Raw genomic sequence first — 16727 nt, 5'->3', positions numbered from 1 at the left:
GGGAACAAAGAAAGCAACAAGGAGGAGTCACTGGCCAGTCAGGACAGCCCCTAAGGTGTCCTGAGCTGAGGTGACTCTCTTTTAGAAATCCTCCATCTTGCAGATGGAGGATTCCCCCAATAGGGTTAGGATTGTGACCCCCTCCCCTTGGGAGGAGGCACAAAGAGGGTGTACCCACCCTCAGGGCTAGTAGCCATTGGCTACTAACCCCCCAGACCTAAACACGCCCTTAAATTTAGTATTTAAGGGCTACCCTGAACCCTAGAAAATTAGATTCCTGCAACTACAAGAAGAAGGACTGCCCAGCTGAAAACCCCTGCAGCGGAAGACCAGAAGACGACAACTGCCTTGGCCCCAGAAACTCACCGGCCTGTCTCCTGCCTTCCAAAGATCCTGCTCCAGCGACGCCTTCCGAAGGGACCAGCGACCTCGACATCCTCTGAGGACTGCCCCTGCTTCGAAAAGACAAGAAACTCCCGAGGACAGCGGACCTGCTCCAAGAAACGCTGCAACTTTGTTTCCAGCAGCTTTAAAGAACCCTGCAAGCTCCCCGCAAGAAGCGTGAGACTTGCAACACTGCACCCGGCGACCCCGACTCGGCTGGTGGCGATCCAACACCTCAGGAGGGACCCCAGGACTACTCTAAGACTGTGAGTACAAAAACCTGTCCCCCCTGAGCCCCCACAGCGCCGCCTGCAGAGGGAATCCCGAGGCTTCCCCTGACCGCGACTCTTTGAACCTAAAGTCCCGACGCCTGGGAGAGACCCTGCACCCGCAGCCCCCAGGACCTGAAGGACCGGACTTTCACTGGAGAAGTGACCCCCAGGAGTCCCTCTCCCTTGCCCAAGTGGAGGTTTCCCCGAGGAATCCCCCCCTTGCCTGCCTGCAGCGCTGAAGAGATCCCGAGATCTCTCATAGACTAACATTGCGAACCCGACGCTTGTTTCTACACTGCACCCGGCCGCCCCCGCGCCGCTGAGGGTGAAATTTCTGTGTGGATTTGTGTCCCCCCCGGTGCCCTACAAAACCCCCCTGGTCTGCCCTCCGAAGACGCGGGTACTTACCTGCAAGCAGACCGGAACCGGAGCACCCCCTTCTCTCCATTCTAGCCTATGCGTTTTGGGCACCACTTTGAACTCTGCACCTGACCGGCCCTGAGCTGCTGGTGTGGTGACTTTGGGGTTGCTCTGAACCCCCAACGGTGGGCTACCTTGGACCAAGAACTAAGCCCTGTAAGTGTCTTACTTACCTGGTTAACCTAACAAATACTTACCTCCCCTAGGAACTGTGAAAATTGCACTAAGTGTCCACTTTTAAAACAGCTATTTGTGAATAACTTGAAAAGTATACATGCAATTTTGATGATTTGAAGTTCCTAAAGTACTTACCTGCAATACCTTTCGAATGAGATATTACATGTAGAATTTGAACCTGTGGTTCTTAAAATAAACTAAGAAAATATATTTTTCTATATAAAAACCTATTGGCTGGATTTGTCTCTGAGTGTGTGTACCTCATTTATTGTCTTGTGTATGTACAACAAATGCTTAACACTACTCCTTGGATAAGCCTATTGCTCGACCACACTACCACAAAATAGAGCATTAGTATTATCTATTTTTACCACTATTTTACCTCTAAGGGGAACCCTTGGACTCTGTGCATGCTATTCCTTACTTTGAAATAGCACATACAGAGCCAACTTCCTACATTGGTGGATCAGCGGTGGGGTACAAGACTTTGCATTTGCTGGACTACTCAGCCAATACCTGATCACACGACAAATTCCAAAATTGTCATTAGAAATTGATTTTTGCAATTTGAAAAGTTTTCTAAATTCTTAAAAGACCTGCTAGGGCCTTGTGTTAGATCCTGTTTAGCATTTCTTTTAGAGTTTAAAAGTTTGTAAAAGTTTGAATTAGATTCTAGAACCAGTTTTAGATTCTTAAAAAGTATTCCAACTTTTAGAAGCAAAATGTCTAGCACAGATGTGACTGTGGTGGAACTCGACACCACACCTTACCTCCATCTACAGATGAGAGAGCTAAGGTCACTCTGTAAACTAAAGAAAATAACAATGGGCCCCAAACCTACCAAAATACAGCTCCAGGAGCTTTTGGCAGAGTTTGAAAAGGCCAACCCCTCTGAGGGTGGCAACTCAGAGGAAGAGGATAGTGACTTGGAGGAAAATTCCCCCCTACCAGTCCTATCTAGGGAGAACAGGGTCCCTCAAACCCTGACTCCAAAAATAATAGTCAGAGATGCTGGTTCCCTCACAGGAGAGACCAACACCTCTGAAATCACTGAGGATAACTCCAGTGAAGATGACCCCCTGTTAGCCAGGATGGTCAAAAGATTGGCTTTGGAAAAGCAGCTCCTAGCCATAGAAAGGGAAAGAAAAGAGATGGGCCTAGGTCCCATCGATGGTGGCAGCAACTTAAATAGGGTCAGAGATTCTCCTGACATCCTAAAAATCCCCAAAGGGATTGTAACAAAATATGAAGATGGTGATGACATCACCAAATGGTTCACAGCTTTTGAGAGGGCTTGTGTAACCAGAAAAGTAAACAGATCTCACTGGGGTGCTCTCCTTTGGGAAATGTTCACTGGAAAGTGTAGGGATAGACTCCTCACACTCTCTGGAAAAGATGCAGAATCTTATGACCTCATGAAGGGTACCCTGATTGAGGGCTTTGGATTCTCCACTGAGGAGTATAGAATTAGATTCAGGGGGGCTCAAAAATCCTCGAGCCAGACCTGGGTTGATTTTGTAGACTACTCAGTAAAAACACTAGATGGTTGGTTAACTGGAAATGAAGTGTGTGACTATGTTGGGCTTTATAATTTATTTATGAAAGAACACATTTTAAGTAACTGCTTCAATGAAAAGTTGCATCAGTATCTGGTAGACCTAGGTCCAATTTCTCCCCAAGAATTGGGAAAGAAGGCAGACCACTGGGTCAAGACTAGGGTAACCAAAACTTCCACTGGGGGTGACCAAAAGAAAGGGGTTACAAAAACTCCCCAGGAGAAAGTGGGTGACACTAGAAACAAAGAAAAAGAGTCCTCTGTAGGCCCCCAAAAACCAGAACAGGTGGGTGGGCCCCAAGACACAACCCAAAACAAAGGTGGGTACCAGGGTAAGAACTGGGATGCCACTAAGGCATGGTGCCACAACTGTAAACAGTCTGGGCACCACACCAAGGACACTTCTTGTCCCAAAAACAAACCCCAGAACAAAATTCCAGGGGTAACCAGTGTAGCCATGGGAGATGACTCCTCAGATGAGGAGGTCTTCATAGCCTTCAACTGGAAACAGGGCCCAACAGGTGAGTTGGAGATTCCAGAGGGAAGTAGACACTTCCACCACCTACTGGTGAATGGAATCCCAACCACTGCCCTGAGAGACACTTGTGCCAGTCACACTATTGTGCATGACAGGCTGGTGCTCTCAAACCAGTACATCCCAGGTGAGACTGCCAGGGTAAGAGTTAGCCTAGACAGGGTCACTAAGAGGCCTGTGGCTTTAGTACCCATAGAAGTGGGTGGCACTCTTAGCTGGAGAAGGGTAGTAGTCAGTACAGACCTCCCCCTTGATTGTCTCCTTGGAAATGACTACCCAGAGGTTAGTCAGAGCCCAAGAGAGGAACTGGTCCAGTGCCAGTCCTCTCCCAAGGATTCTGGAAGTCCTGCCTCTGCAGTACATGCAAGCAGGCCCCAGAAGAAGAAGAAAAGAAAACAGAGTAGGAAGGGTGGACAACCTTTAGCCAAGGTTACAGCAAGCCAAGGAGATTCTGCTCCAGTAGGGGAGAACTCCAAAAATGGCCCTGATAAAGTCCAACCTGACCCACAAGAAGTCCTGGCTAGTCAGGCAACTGTTAAACCTGAGTGGGTGGCTCCTCAGCTAACAGAAGAAAGAGTGGAAGAAGGGTGTTTACTACAAGATGTGGTAACCCCCCACTCTAATACAGCAGACAGGCAACCTGAACCCAAAGAGGCCTGTAACTTAGCCCCTTCCCTTTTAGGTGAAGAGCTAAAGGTGTGGTTCTGGGCACTGACAGCTGTCAGTGGCCTCTGCTGGGCGTTAGCCTTTATGGCTGCACTATCCTTAGCATGGTGGTCTGACCCCATGCCAAATAGCAAGTTAGGCCCCCTGACCCTATTGGTCATGGTGGGGTTACTCCAGCTCTGGGTAACCTCTCTGGGTAAGCTAGGGGTAACCCTGGCCAAGATAAGGTTAGCAGAGGTGGATACCTCTAAGACCAAAATAGAAAGAATGGGTGGAGACATTGAAGAGGCAGACAAGAGGCAATTCAGACTAGGTCCTATCACTGTGGAAGTAGGTCAGTTCCCCAAAGGGAATGACCTGAACAGAAGGATGTAAGGCAGAGTAGGCCCTGCAACTAACCAGCCTATTTCTCCTACTCTTCCTCGCCTGACAGACTAGGAAGACTCTCCCAGCTTGGGCTGAGTCTCCTGGCCTGTGGGCTGGGGGGGGCTTGTGTAAAGAAATGGCTCCCTGTTGCAGTTACCCCCCACTTTTTGCCTGATACTGATGCTGACTTGACTGAGAAGAGTGCTGGGACCCTGCTAACCAGGCCCCAGCACCAGTGTTCCTTCACCTAAAATGTACCATTGTATCCACAATTGGCACACCCTGGCATTCAGATAAGTCCCTTGTAACTGGTACTTCTAGTACCAAGGGCCCTGATGCCAAGGAAGGTCTCTAAGGGCTGCAGCATGTCTTATGCCACCCTAGAGACCCCTCACTCAGCACAGACACACTGCTTACAAGCCTGTGTGTGCTAGTGAGAACAAAATGAGTAAGTCGACATGGCACTCCCCTCAGGGTGCCATGCCAGCCTCTCACTGCCTATGCAGTATAGGTAAGACACCCCTCTAGCAGGCCTTACAGCCCTAAGGCAGGGTGCACTATACCATAGGTGAGGGTACCAGTGCATGAGCATGGTACCCCTACAGTGTCTAAACAAAACCTTAGACATTGTAAGTGCAGGGTAGCCATAAGAGTATATGGTCTGGGAGTCTGTCAAACACGAACTCCACAGCACCATAATGGCTACACTGAAAACTGGGAAGTTTGGTATCAAACTTCTCAGCACAATAAATGCACACTGATGCCAGTGTACATTTTATTGTAAAATACACCACAGAGGGCACCTTAGAGGTGCCCCCTGAAACTTAACCAACTATCTGTGTAGGCTGACTGGTCCCAGCAGCCTGCCACACTAGAGACATGTTGCTGGACCCATGGGGAGAGTGCCTTTGTCACCCTGAGGCCAGTAACAAAGCCTGCACTGGGTGGAGATGCTAACACCTCCCCCAGGCAGGAACTGTGACACCTGGCGGTGAGCCTCAAAGGCTCCCCCCTTTGTCACAGCCCAGCAGGGCACTCCAGCTTAGTGGAGTTGCCCGCCCCCTCCGGCCACGGCCCCCACTTTTGGCGGCAAGGCTGGAGGGAACAAAGAAAGCAACAAGGAGGAGTCACTGGCCAGTCAGGACAGCCCCTAAGGTGTCCTGAGCTGAGGTGACTCTCTTTTAGAAATCCTCCATCTTGCAGATGGAGGATTCCCCCAATAGGGTTAGGATTGTGACCCCCTCCCCTTGGGAGGAGGCACAAAGAGGGTGTACCCACCCTCAGGGCTAGTAGCCATTGGCTACTAACCCCCCAGACCTAAACACGCCCTTAAATTTAGTATTTAAGGGCTACCCTGAACCCTAGAAAATTAGATTCCTGCAACTACAAGAAGAAGGACTGCCCAGCTGAAAACCCCTGCAGCGGAAGACCAGAAGACGACAACTGCCTTGGCCCCAGAAACTCACCGGCCTGTCTCCTGCCTTCCAAAGATCCTGCTCCAGCGACGCCTTCCGAAGGGACCAGCGACCTCGACATCCTCTGAGGACTGCCCCTGCTTCGAAAAGACAAGAAACTCCCGAGGACAGCGGACCTGCTCCAAGAAACGCTGCAACTTTGTTTCCAGCAGCTTTAAAGAACCCTGCAAGCTCCCCGCAAGAAGCGTGAGACTTGCAACACTGCACCCGGCGACCCCGACTCGGCTGGTGGCGATCCAACACCTCAGGAGGGACCCCAGGACTACTCTAAGACTGTGAGTACAAAAACCTGTCCCCCCTGAGCCCCCACAGCGCCGCCTGCAGAGGGAATCCCGAGGCTTCCCCTGACCGCGACTCTTTGAACCTAAAGTCCCGACGCCTGGGAGAGACCCTGCACCCGCAGCCCCCAGGACCTGAAGGACCGGACTTTCACTGGAGAAGTGACCCCCAGGAGTCCCTCTCCCTTGCCCAAGTGGAGGTTTCCCCGAGGAATCCCCCCCTTGCCTGCCTGCAGCGCTGAAGAGATCCCGAGATCTCTCATAGACTAACATTGCGAACCCGACGCTTGTTTCTACACTGCACCCGGCCGCCCCCGCGCCGCTGAGGGTGAAATTTCTGTGTGGATTTGTGTCCCCCCCGGTGCCCTACAAAACCCCCCTGGTCTGCCCTCCGAAGACGCGGGTACTTACCTGCAAGCAGACCGGAACCGGAGCACCCCCTTCTCTCCATTCTAGCCTATGCGTTTTGGGCACCACTTTGAACTCTGCACCTGACCGGCCCTGAGCTGCTGGTGTGGTGACTTTGGGGTTGCTCTGAACCCCCAACGGTGGGCTACCTTGGACCAAGAACTAAGCCCTGTAAGTGTCTTACTTACCTGGTTAACCTAACAAATACTTACCTCCCCTAGGAACTGTGAAAATTGCACTAAGTGTCCACTTTTAAAACAGCTATTTGTGAATAACTTGAAAAGTATACATGCAATTTTGATGATTTGAAGTTCCTAAAGTACTTACCTGCAATACCTTTCGAATGAGATATTACATGTAGAATTTGAACCTGTGGTTCTTAAAATAAACTAAGAAAAGATATTTTTCTATATAAAAACCTATTGGCTGGATTTGTCTCTGAGTGTGTGTACCTCATTTATTGTCTTGTGTATGTACAACAAATGCTTAACACTACTCCTTGGATAAGCCTATTGCTCGACCACACTACCACAAAATAGAGCATTAGTATTATCTATTTTTACCACTATTTTACCTCTAAGGGGAACCCTTGGACTCTGTGCATGCTATTCCTTACTTTGAAATAGCACATACAGAGCCAACTTCCTACACACAAGGAAAGAGAAAACAAGAAAAAGAGAAAAAATAGGTAAGAGAGATTCATGGCTTTAACGTGGCATTTTACATTTTGTATTCAGTTTAGCTGCCTATTGGCTTTATCGTGGCGTTAGACATTGCAGATGAGCTGTGTTTTTCCACATGGTAAACCAAGCTCTGTTTTTCCTATTTTGCCCTCACCGAACCCTAGCATGATAAGGAAGCGCATATTTTGTGTTTTTCTCTAGTCCGCCTTGGGAAGGAACAGGCCTTGAAGACTTGGCCAACCTTTGACGCTTGTTTTTTTCCAACTCTGACCTACAGTAGCCAGTCACATGCATCACAGGAATCTAGCACACATACCCATGAGGTTTAGCCCACATAACCTAGACTTCTCTTAGTTTACTAAAAACATTGCCATCAGGGCATCTCAGTTTGTTTAAACACTCAATTTTATTTAAATATATTACTAAACCATGATGTGGTAACATATTGTCATCTACACACAGTAACTTTCCAAGAAATATCCAAAAACATCTCCACTAACTTGCAGCTTTACTGCTAAAAATTTTTCACACAGAATGTCCGAGTCTAAAAAAGGGATTTTTAGGCCCTGCAAGACCTATGGAAAATCCAGGCTATGTTTGGAAGACAAAGAATGCCTGTACTGTCCTTATCCTAAACATCAGCCCAGGGATTGCAGGTACTGTTGTACTTTTCAGCAAAAAAAAACCAAGACTGAGAGGGAATGCTACCTGTGTGGCTACAGAAGAAAATGGTTGTTTCTGAATTGGGCTCAGACATTGAGGATAAGATTCTTACCACCTCCAGAAAAAGGAAAGAAAGAGACGCCTCTTCCTCTCACAGGGACTCTAAAAAAAAAAAGCTAGATGTCACAGTAGAGAGACTAGTGAGGAGAAAAGATAGAAGAAGGACTATTCTGGCTCTTCATTTCCCCACCAGAGGTTGGATTCAGCACCTCCATTTGCTCCTCGTAATACTGTCAAAGAAATTCCCTCAGGAAAAACGTGTCCATTGATGGCCCCTTCGACAAAGGTTTTACCTTTGACGATGGCTACATCATTGTCTACAGCACAGTCGACAATGTCCACGGCCACTTCCACCACGTATATGATCAAAATAATGACTGCAGTGGCTTCATCTACAAGATTGGTGACAACAAAATCGTAATCAACTCCAGCCAGACCTTTCCCGATTACGAAGATTTTAATGTCGACCGCACCGACTTTGGGGGCGGCGTCCACTGCTACATTGTCAACGAAGATTACTGTCAGCACAACATAATTGGCACCACCATCGATGATCCCATTGACAGCAGGAAAAGACTTAATTCATGTACCTACGACCTCTCATATGCCAAAAAACTTACCTGAAACTTCACCATTACTTCCAGCTCAGCTCCTAGAGTATCAGGACTCAGAGGATGGGGGTATGTTTGGCCCTGCCTACAGCACTTTCCAGTTAAGGCTAAAATGTCAGGACTCTGAGGAAGGAAAAGCTGAAGGTGACCAATCAGCATATATGCAAGAGGACTACTCTTTTACTGAAAGAGAGCAATCTTCTCCACAATTAGATAACTTCCAAGAACACATTCATTATGAGGAAGAAAAAAATAAAGATCATGCTCAGGAACCGTCTGTCAACGTTCCTATAGCACTGGTGATGGACTTGTGCATCATGATTGCCATAAAAGATTTCTGGAGTCCAACCCAGCTCAACCGCCCCCACCAAGACAGGAAGCGCTTCCTGCAACTCCTGCTCAACATGGCTCTCCCAGGCCCCAAGAGGAAAAAACAATACCACCGCCAATAATAATCCGAGGCACTCTTCTTGACAGCGATGATCAACAATTGGAAGAGAGAGAAATGTTATTGAATCCCTCTGATAATGATGAGTGGGATGACTATGTCGCACCAGTGCCAGAATCCCCTATTCCACCTGCGGCTGACTCACCACTAGATCCATTCCTATCGTTGACTATCTGGCAGGAAGGCTTAAAATTAATGAAAACACCAGCATCTGTGCCATCTGTCATTTCAAAATGGGACAAAAAATACAAGGCTCCTGAAAGTCCCCCTACTTGTCTTAATAGTTATCCATGTCCGGACTCTGTAATCATGCAGGCAGCTCAGAGGAGGGCAAAGAAACCTGCGTCACCATGCACAGCTCCTCCTGATAAAGAAGGCCACCAGCTGGACAATACAGGAAAGAGGTTTGCCCAGATATCGGCCACTTTCATCAGAATCTTTAATGCCATTGTGGTCTTGGGGAGAAGATAAGAAAAAAGAGACGAGAGAGATCCTGGTAGAGTTGAAAAGGCCTCTTCAGAAATAACAAATGTGTCTATGGACATTTCTTTCACGGCATTTAGGCAAATAGCTGGAGCTGCAGTATTAAGATGCCAAGGGTGGCTAAAAGCCACGACTTTCCATCCTGAGGTGCTAGCCGTTCGATGGAGAGTTCCTATTTGGAAAACATGTTGACAAGGCCTTGCAATCAATCAAGTCAGATACAGATATGGCTAAGTCACTGCCAGATTTGCCAAAAAGAAGGTTCCAGACCTTTTGAGGTAGAGGTAAAGGCCAGTACACATCCCGACCACAGTTTCAACAATGGTTTCAGCCGTATTCTCAACAGGGATTTTATCCCAGTATCCAGCACAATCCCATTAACAAACTACACGGGCCACATAGTCTAGACAGGTAGGATGGCAACGCCCTTCAGCAGGAGGATATCTCAGGACAACAGTAGGAGACAATGAAGTTTTGCACGCACCTGTCACTAAGGTCCCATGTCAATTCGGCCTCGATTCAATCACATCCTTCAATCAATGGAAAATCATGTCTTCCAAAAAATGGGTGTTAGATGTCTTGTAGCACAATCACTTCCTGGAATTTATTCAAAAACCTTACAATTTTCTGCCTCCGAAGACAACCCCGACATCTTCCAGTGCTCAAAAGAGCGATACGACAAATTCTCTCAAAACACGCAATAGAGGGGGTACTGCCCAGCCAGGATAATAAGGTCTTTTATTTTCACTTCTTTCTGACAAAAAGAAGTCAGGAAAATGACAGCAAGTAATGGATCTTATGTTATTGAGCAAGTTTATCAAAAAGCAAACTTTCAGAATGCTTTCTGTGCAGGACATTCTGCAACTGATGGATACAGGAGACTATCTCTCTTCCCTGGATGCATACTTTCACATACCAATACTTCCAAAACTCAGAAGGTTTCACAGGTTCGAGATGGGAGGGTGCCATTATCAGTTCAGAGTTCTCCCTTTTGGCGTAAGATCAGCACCCGGGTCCGTCACTGAGTGTATGGCACCAGTAGCAGCTTTCCTACGGTAGTCAGGTCACCAAGTTTCCTTATCTGGACGACTGGTTGATCAGTGGTCCGTCCTTATAGTTGGCAAAGAAGTTCACAGAAGACTGTCTGAGTCTGTTCCAATCCCTAGGCCTCAGACTCAACAGAGAAAAATCCTCCCTTGTGTCATCCAGATTGCCGCCGTTTCTAGGAGCAGAACTGGATACCAAGCTTTCTAAAGCTTTTCCCACAGTAGATATAATCATTCGAATGGAGGTGCTAACATGCTCAATATATGCAAAGCTGTCAGTTTTTGTAAGGATATACAAATCTATGCTCAGGATGATGTCATCCCTCATCCCTTTAGTTCCAAATTGCCACCTGCGAATGAGATCTCTTCAGGAGCAGCCCAAGGGTCAGTGGATACAATCTCGGGGGTCTTTCGAGTACGTAATTACCATATCCCCAGAAATGAGATCAGCAGTCTCCTGGTGGACAGTAAAGGAGAACATCTCTCTGGGTTGCTCATTCCTGCTTAGGGTGCCCCAAATAGTAATGACAACAGATGCATCTGTGGAGGGATGGGGAGCACACTACAAGATCTGGGGGGCCCATGGAAAATGGTCCACCCAGAGACAATTATGTCACATAAATCTACTAGAATTGAAGGCAGTATTTCTAAGTCTTCAGGCATTACTCCAGAGAATAAGAGATTCCTCACTTGTAGTCAGAACAGACAACACGACCACCATGTTTTCTCGTTCCAGGCACAACAAAAATGGGAGTGGCTGATAGCCAACAATATATCGCTCAAAGTGGAACATGTCCAAGGAGTGCAAAATGAATGGACCGATTCCCTCAGTAGAGAGAGCAAGCAATGTCACGAATTGGAAATAAATCAACGCCAATTGATAAAGGTTTTCCAACCTTGGGGTTATCCTACCCTCGGTCTATTCGCTACGTACCTCAACAAAAAATGCATGCTTTTCGCGACCAGCTTTCCTCAGCCAGGATCTCGGGGGAACGTCTTCCACTTCTCATGGGCATGGATGTTTGCTTACTTATTCCCTCTGTTCCCACTCATTCTAAGGTTCTACAGCAAATCAAAAAGGAACAGTGTCGGCTAATTGTAAAAGCCTTTGCTTTGTTGGCTAGCAGAGTGCTCACACATACATTTCATACCAATGGAGGATCTTCTAAAAGTGGTCTATCCACAAATCTGAACTCTCAACTTGTCAGCTTGGCTCCTCCATACACTGAATTCAGAGGTTTAACAATTTCTGACTAATGCAAATCAGTTCTACAACAGGCACATGCCCCGTCAGCGCTTAAATATTATTCAGCTAAATTGAAGCGATTTTGCTCCTGGTGTACTTCCCAGTCCTACCACCCTCTTTCTGCAACAGCGAAACAGATTCAGGACTTCCACATTCTTCAATTGAGGTGCACCTAGCAACAGTTTCCAGATATAAATGACATTCTGGACAACTGTCCTTTTGGTCCATTTGGCTTGTGAAGGAGTTAATGAAAGGTTTATTTAGAGCCTATCCTCCTATCAAACTTCCTCCAGTCCTCTGACAGCTGAATACTGTTTTGTCACAACTTATGAGGTCTCCTTTTGAACCTATTCACAAATGCGTGCTCAAATTTCTTTCTTGCAAAGTAGTATTTCTGTTCGCTATTGCATCCGCCATGCAAATGAGTGAAATACAGGCTTTCACTATAAAGGAACCATACTTAGTTTTTGGACAATCAAGTTATTTTATGTACTGATGCTTGATTCATCCTTAAGGGGACCACCACATTTTATCTCAATGAACCAATCATTTCGCCTTCTTTTTCCCCTAATCCTTCTTCATCGGCAGAGAGAGCCTTGCATCCGCCAGACGTAAAGTGATACTTAAAGTTCTACTTGCACAAAACAAGAACTCTCTGAAAATCAAATCAATTTCTCATTTCTTTCTCGGCTCCTAGGAAAGGACAAGCCTTGACGCAGGCTAATATAACTTGATGGGTATTCTAAACTATAGTCTTCTGTCATGAGAAGGCTGAGCATCCGCTGGTTATAAAGGTGAAGGCTCCCTCAACTCAAAGTTGCAATGTCATCAGCCCTGTTCGCAGGAGTGCATTACCCGACATCTACAAAGCTGCAACATGGGCGGACGCTCATACATTCGCAAAACACTACTGGCTGGATGCCTGGAAAAAGGCAGATGTATGCCGTGGGACAGGCTACCCTCCCAAGACTGTTCTCATAAGGTATGCACATTTTAAGCTCAAATTTGTAATTTTCAGTGTTTTAATTGTTTAGCAACTAACAGCTGTGCTTATGATTCATTCATGTTATGCTATATCTTCGTTACTTTTCGTGCAATCTCTTTATTTATTAAATTATGGTATTTAAATTTGTGTCTCATGGTGGGATGGTTCGCCTAGTCCACCTCCATCGTTCATTGGATACTCCTGATCAGTCTGATTCAAGCATGTGAATCTATAATAGAAACAATACTGGAGAAGAAACAAGTTAATTACCTGTACACTGTGGTTTTCCAGCATTGATAACTTTTATAGATTCACAAGTGACCCTCCTTGCTCCCCGTTCAGGCTCCCCAGTTGTATACCTATACTACTTTGTTTACACTTGTGCTCAAAATCTGAGGTATGGTGGGTCTGCAGGGCTTGAGTGTACTTGGCTAAAGTTTGGGTGTATTAAACCAATGTGAATGGGCCACTGATGTCTATTGTTTTTTCTATGGAGTTTAATACTAATGGTTTATTACTGCTTTTATTGCTGTTACTGTGGGACTCCCACCATGGCGATGGGGCGAAGATTCAAGCATGTGAATCTATAAGAGATATCAAAACTGGGAAACCACTTTGTACAGGTAAGTAACTTGTTTCTTCAGTGGTCCGACAATAGATATGTTTTTATCCTTAATGCAACCCGTAGTGCGAAATCCATATCTTTTCACAAATTACAAAACACTTCCAGTTTGTACATCAAAGGATCATCATTGCCTTCCAACAAATATTTGCCAACATCAGTGAAAAGCCCATGCATACAATATGCATAAGTGGGCAGGCACGCAGCTTTTCCACTCGCACATATCTCTACCTGGTTTCATACACAAGCCTGGGAGAAATTTAAAAAAAAAAAAAAAAAAGCACCTTTACATCCGAATGGTCTGTCAAGAACTGTAGGAGTTTGCAAATATACCCCAGCAGCACCAGGTGGGGAAGATTAGAAAGCTCCTCCCCCTCAGGAATGGGTGCAGATTAGGAGTGCACAAAACACTGATGTACATACCGGGACATCCACAAATTCCTATAGTATCAGGAGGAAAAACAAAGAAATCTTTATGTTGAACGAATATTTCTTTGCCTTGTGGGAGTAGCTTATCACAGATATAGGATAGAAACAATGTAGTTGTCACTGGTTTGAGTGTTCTAGAAAGTTAGATAAACATGAGGAGCTGGATGGTAGTGCCTTTTTACACCTGTCATTGTGAACAACACACGATTGGCAGCCTGGCCTGACTTGGAAAACAACTGTTCTACCTACAAGTGCAAATTAAAAGCAGTGTTGCTCCAGGCTGAGACATCCTCCTCTTTACAAAATGGAAATGGCTTATTCAGTGACACCACCCAACAGTCTATTTTATGTGGAATTCAATAGTTCACCACTTTATCTTTTTCCAAATCCTTCATTACCTCCAGAACTGATTTATCTGGAACGTTTGTTGTTTTGTTTAAGGTTCTTTATTCTCTTATTTCTGAGTTTCTTTAAGGATATTTAGGACATCTGCATGCTAGTTTATTTGGAAGAGGCATATTTGGCACATTTTCCCCTGGAGGCGAACCACATTTCGATGACAATTATATCTGCTGTGAAATATTTGGAATGTATTTGGGAGATGTTGTATTCAGACTAGCGTCCTTTTCTCAATGAAAGCCACAATGCTGAGTGAGGACTGTCACTGTGTATGGCTTATTTATTAGGAAAAGAAGTGTATTATATTTTATAATATATATATATTAGACTTGGCATCCTTGGCGTTGTCTCCCCTAACTTTTTGCCTCTGTTTCCCAGAATGTTGATGTGTGCTGGACTCTGTTTTTGCTGTTTTTGATACTCTGGGAACTTTACCACTGCTATCCAGGGCTAAAGTGCAAATGCTCCTATGTAAAATGTATGTGTAATTGGCTCTCCATGAATGGCATATTTGATTTACTAGTATGTTTCTATTACAGTGCACTAGAGGTGCCCAGGGCCTGTAAATCAAATGCTACTAGTGGGCCTGCAGGACTGATTGGGCCACCCACGTGTGTAGCCCTGTAACATGGCTCAGACCTCCCTCTGTGTGTGCAGTTTTAAACTGCCAATTCGACTTGGCAAGTGTACCCACTTGCCAGGCCTAAAACCTTCCCTTTTTATACATGTAAGGCACCCCTAAGGTAGGCCCTAAGTAGCCCCAGGGGTGGGGTACAGTGTATGTTAAAGGTGGAACACGTACTAATGTGTTTTACATGTCCTAACAGTGAAATACTGCCAAATTCGGTTTTCACAGTTGTAAGGCCTATCTTTCTCATAGGTTAACATGCGGGCTGCCTTTAAATATTATTAAAGCGCAGATTCCCTTTGGGAGCAGATAGAAATATGGAGTTTAGGATCTCTGAACTCACAATTTAAAAATACATCTTTTAGTGAAGTTGGTTTTTATACTGAGTTTGAAAATGCCACTTTTAGAAAGTAGGCATTATCTTGCCTAAACCATTCTGTGACTCTGCTTGTTTGTAGATTCCCTGTCTGGGTCAGTTTGACAGTTGGGCTGTTTGCACCTCTCCTCTAGACAGCGACACAAAGGGAGCTGGGGTGTAGCCTGCATATCCTAATAGGCTATCTGGGCTGAGGGGAGGGGAGGAGTGGTCACTTACACCTGAAAGGGCTGTGCCTGCCCTCAAACAATCCAGACTCTAACCTCCTGGTGTGTGTCTGGGGCCTGGCCTGGGCAAGGCAGGTTCTTGTAAACAACAGATACTTCTCATTGAAGTAAGCCTACTTCAAAGGCAGAAAGGGGTATAAGAAGAGCACCCAAAACCCCTGAAGAGGAGATCACTTCTGGAATCGAGAGGAACCTCTGCCAAGGAGAAGAGCTGAGGAAAAGTGCTTCCCCTGCCTGTGACTGTGCTTTGTTGGGCTATCCTGCAGTTGCTTCTTCTGCCTGTGAAAGGCAACAAAGACTGGACTTTGTTGTGCATTCCTGCTTGAGAAGTATCTCCAAGGGCTTGAACTGAGCTTGCTTCCTGTTGTTGAAGCCTCAGGGCCATCAAAAACTTCCCCTGCCAGCACCTGGACTCTCTGCTGAGACTCCTTGCCTGCCAAGTGGTGCCCTATCTAGTTCCTGGGCCCTGGAGAGGTGAAGCTGGCAGCTAAGAACTGAAAATTCACTCACAGACCGCTGTGCTGGGAAACTTTCGATACACCACTCGCCTCGCGGCTGATAAACGATGCACCCCCGGCCTCACTGCTAAAATCTACGCTCCACCTGCATCGCGGCTGGAAGATCGACACAACACAGGTGGAGGAACGATGCGCAAAACCGCAGAGGCTGCTGTTAATGACGCAAGCCCCCACGCAGCGCGTTTTCCTGACATTGTGCAATCGGATTTCAACACAACATCACTGGATGCAGAAAATCAGCAAAAAACCTGCCTGGACCCGAGGTGCCCGTCCAGATCGACATGTCACTGTTTTGCAGGAGAGAAGAAACGACGGACACCAACAAGAACGAAGGAGGAGCGACACGCCTTCTCGCTGGCAGGTGAGAAATCGACCCATCGCCGGCCTTTTTCGATGCATTCTCGCCCATGCGGCTTTCTTTTGATGCTACCCAGGTACTTTTGTGTGCGAACAGCGTTCTCACTGTATTCTATGTGGGTCATTATGACTGGCGATAAAGTGGCGGTAGTACTGGCAACAGGCTGGCGGTACTTACCGCCAGATTATGACATTGGCGGGTTGGCTAAAGCCAACCCACCAATGTACCACTCCGATCACCATGGCGGTAGCAGCCGGGCTGGAGATAACCATCTCCAGCTCGGCAGCCGCCATTGTGCCACCTATGGGATTATGACCCCGCCTACCGCCATGGTTTTCGTGGCTTCATAACGTCAAGAAAACCATGGCGGTAGGCCCTAACAATGACCGGATATTCCTTCCCCTTCACA

General features: G+C 46.5%; 1 protein-coding gene across 2 annotated transcripts in view; it reads left to right on the top strand.

The window, feature by feature from the left end:
- LOC138295296 (zinc finger protein 850-like) overlaps nucleotides 1-16727 on the top strand; it is a 63509-nt gene that overhangs the window by 25267 nt on the left and 21515 nt on the right. The window contains exon 2 of one of the 2 annotated variants that reach the window (XM_069233503.1): nucleotides 12474-12758. The exons of the other annotated variant lie outside the window; for it this stretch is intronic. The gene's annotated coding sequence lies outside the window, so the exon portion shown is untranslated. The remainder of the gene's footprint in view (nucleotides 1-12473; nucleotides 12759-16727) is intronic. 2 annotated transcript variants of the gene reach the window in all.

This window comes from Pleurodeles waltl, chromosome 5, assembly GCF_031143425.1.
Source record: "Pleurodeles waltl isolate 20211129_DDA chromosome 5, aPleWal1.hap1.20221129, whole genome shotgun sequence".
In the NCBI taxonomy this organism is placed as follows: Eukaryota; Metazoa; Chordata; class Amphibia; order Caudata; family Salamandridae; genus Pleurodeles; species Pleurodeles waltl.
This window is presented reverse-complemented; position numbering and strand designations above follow the sequence as displayed.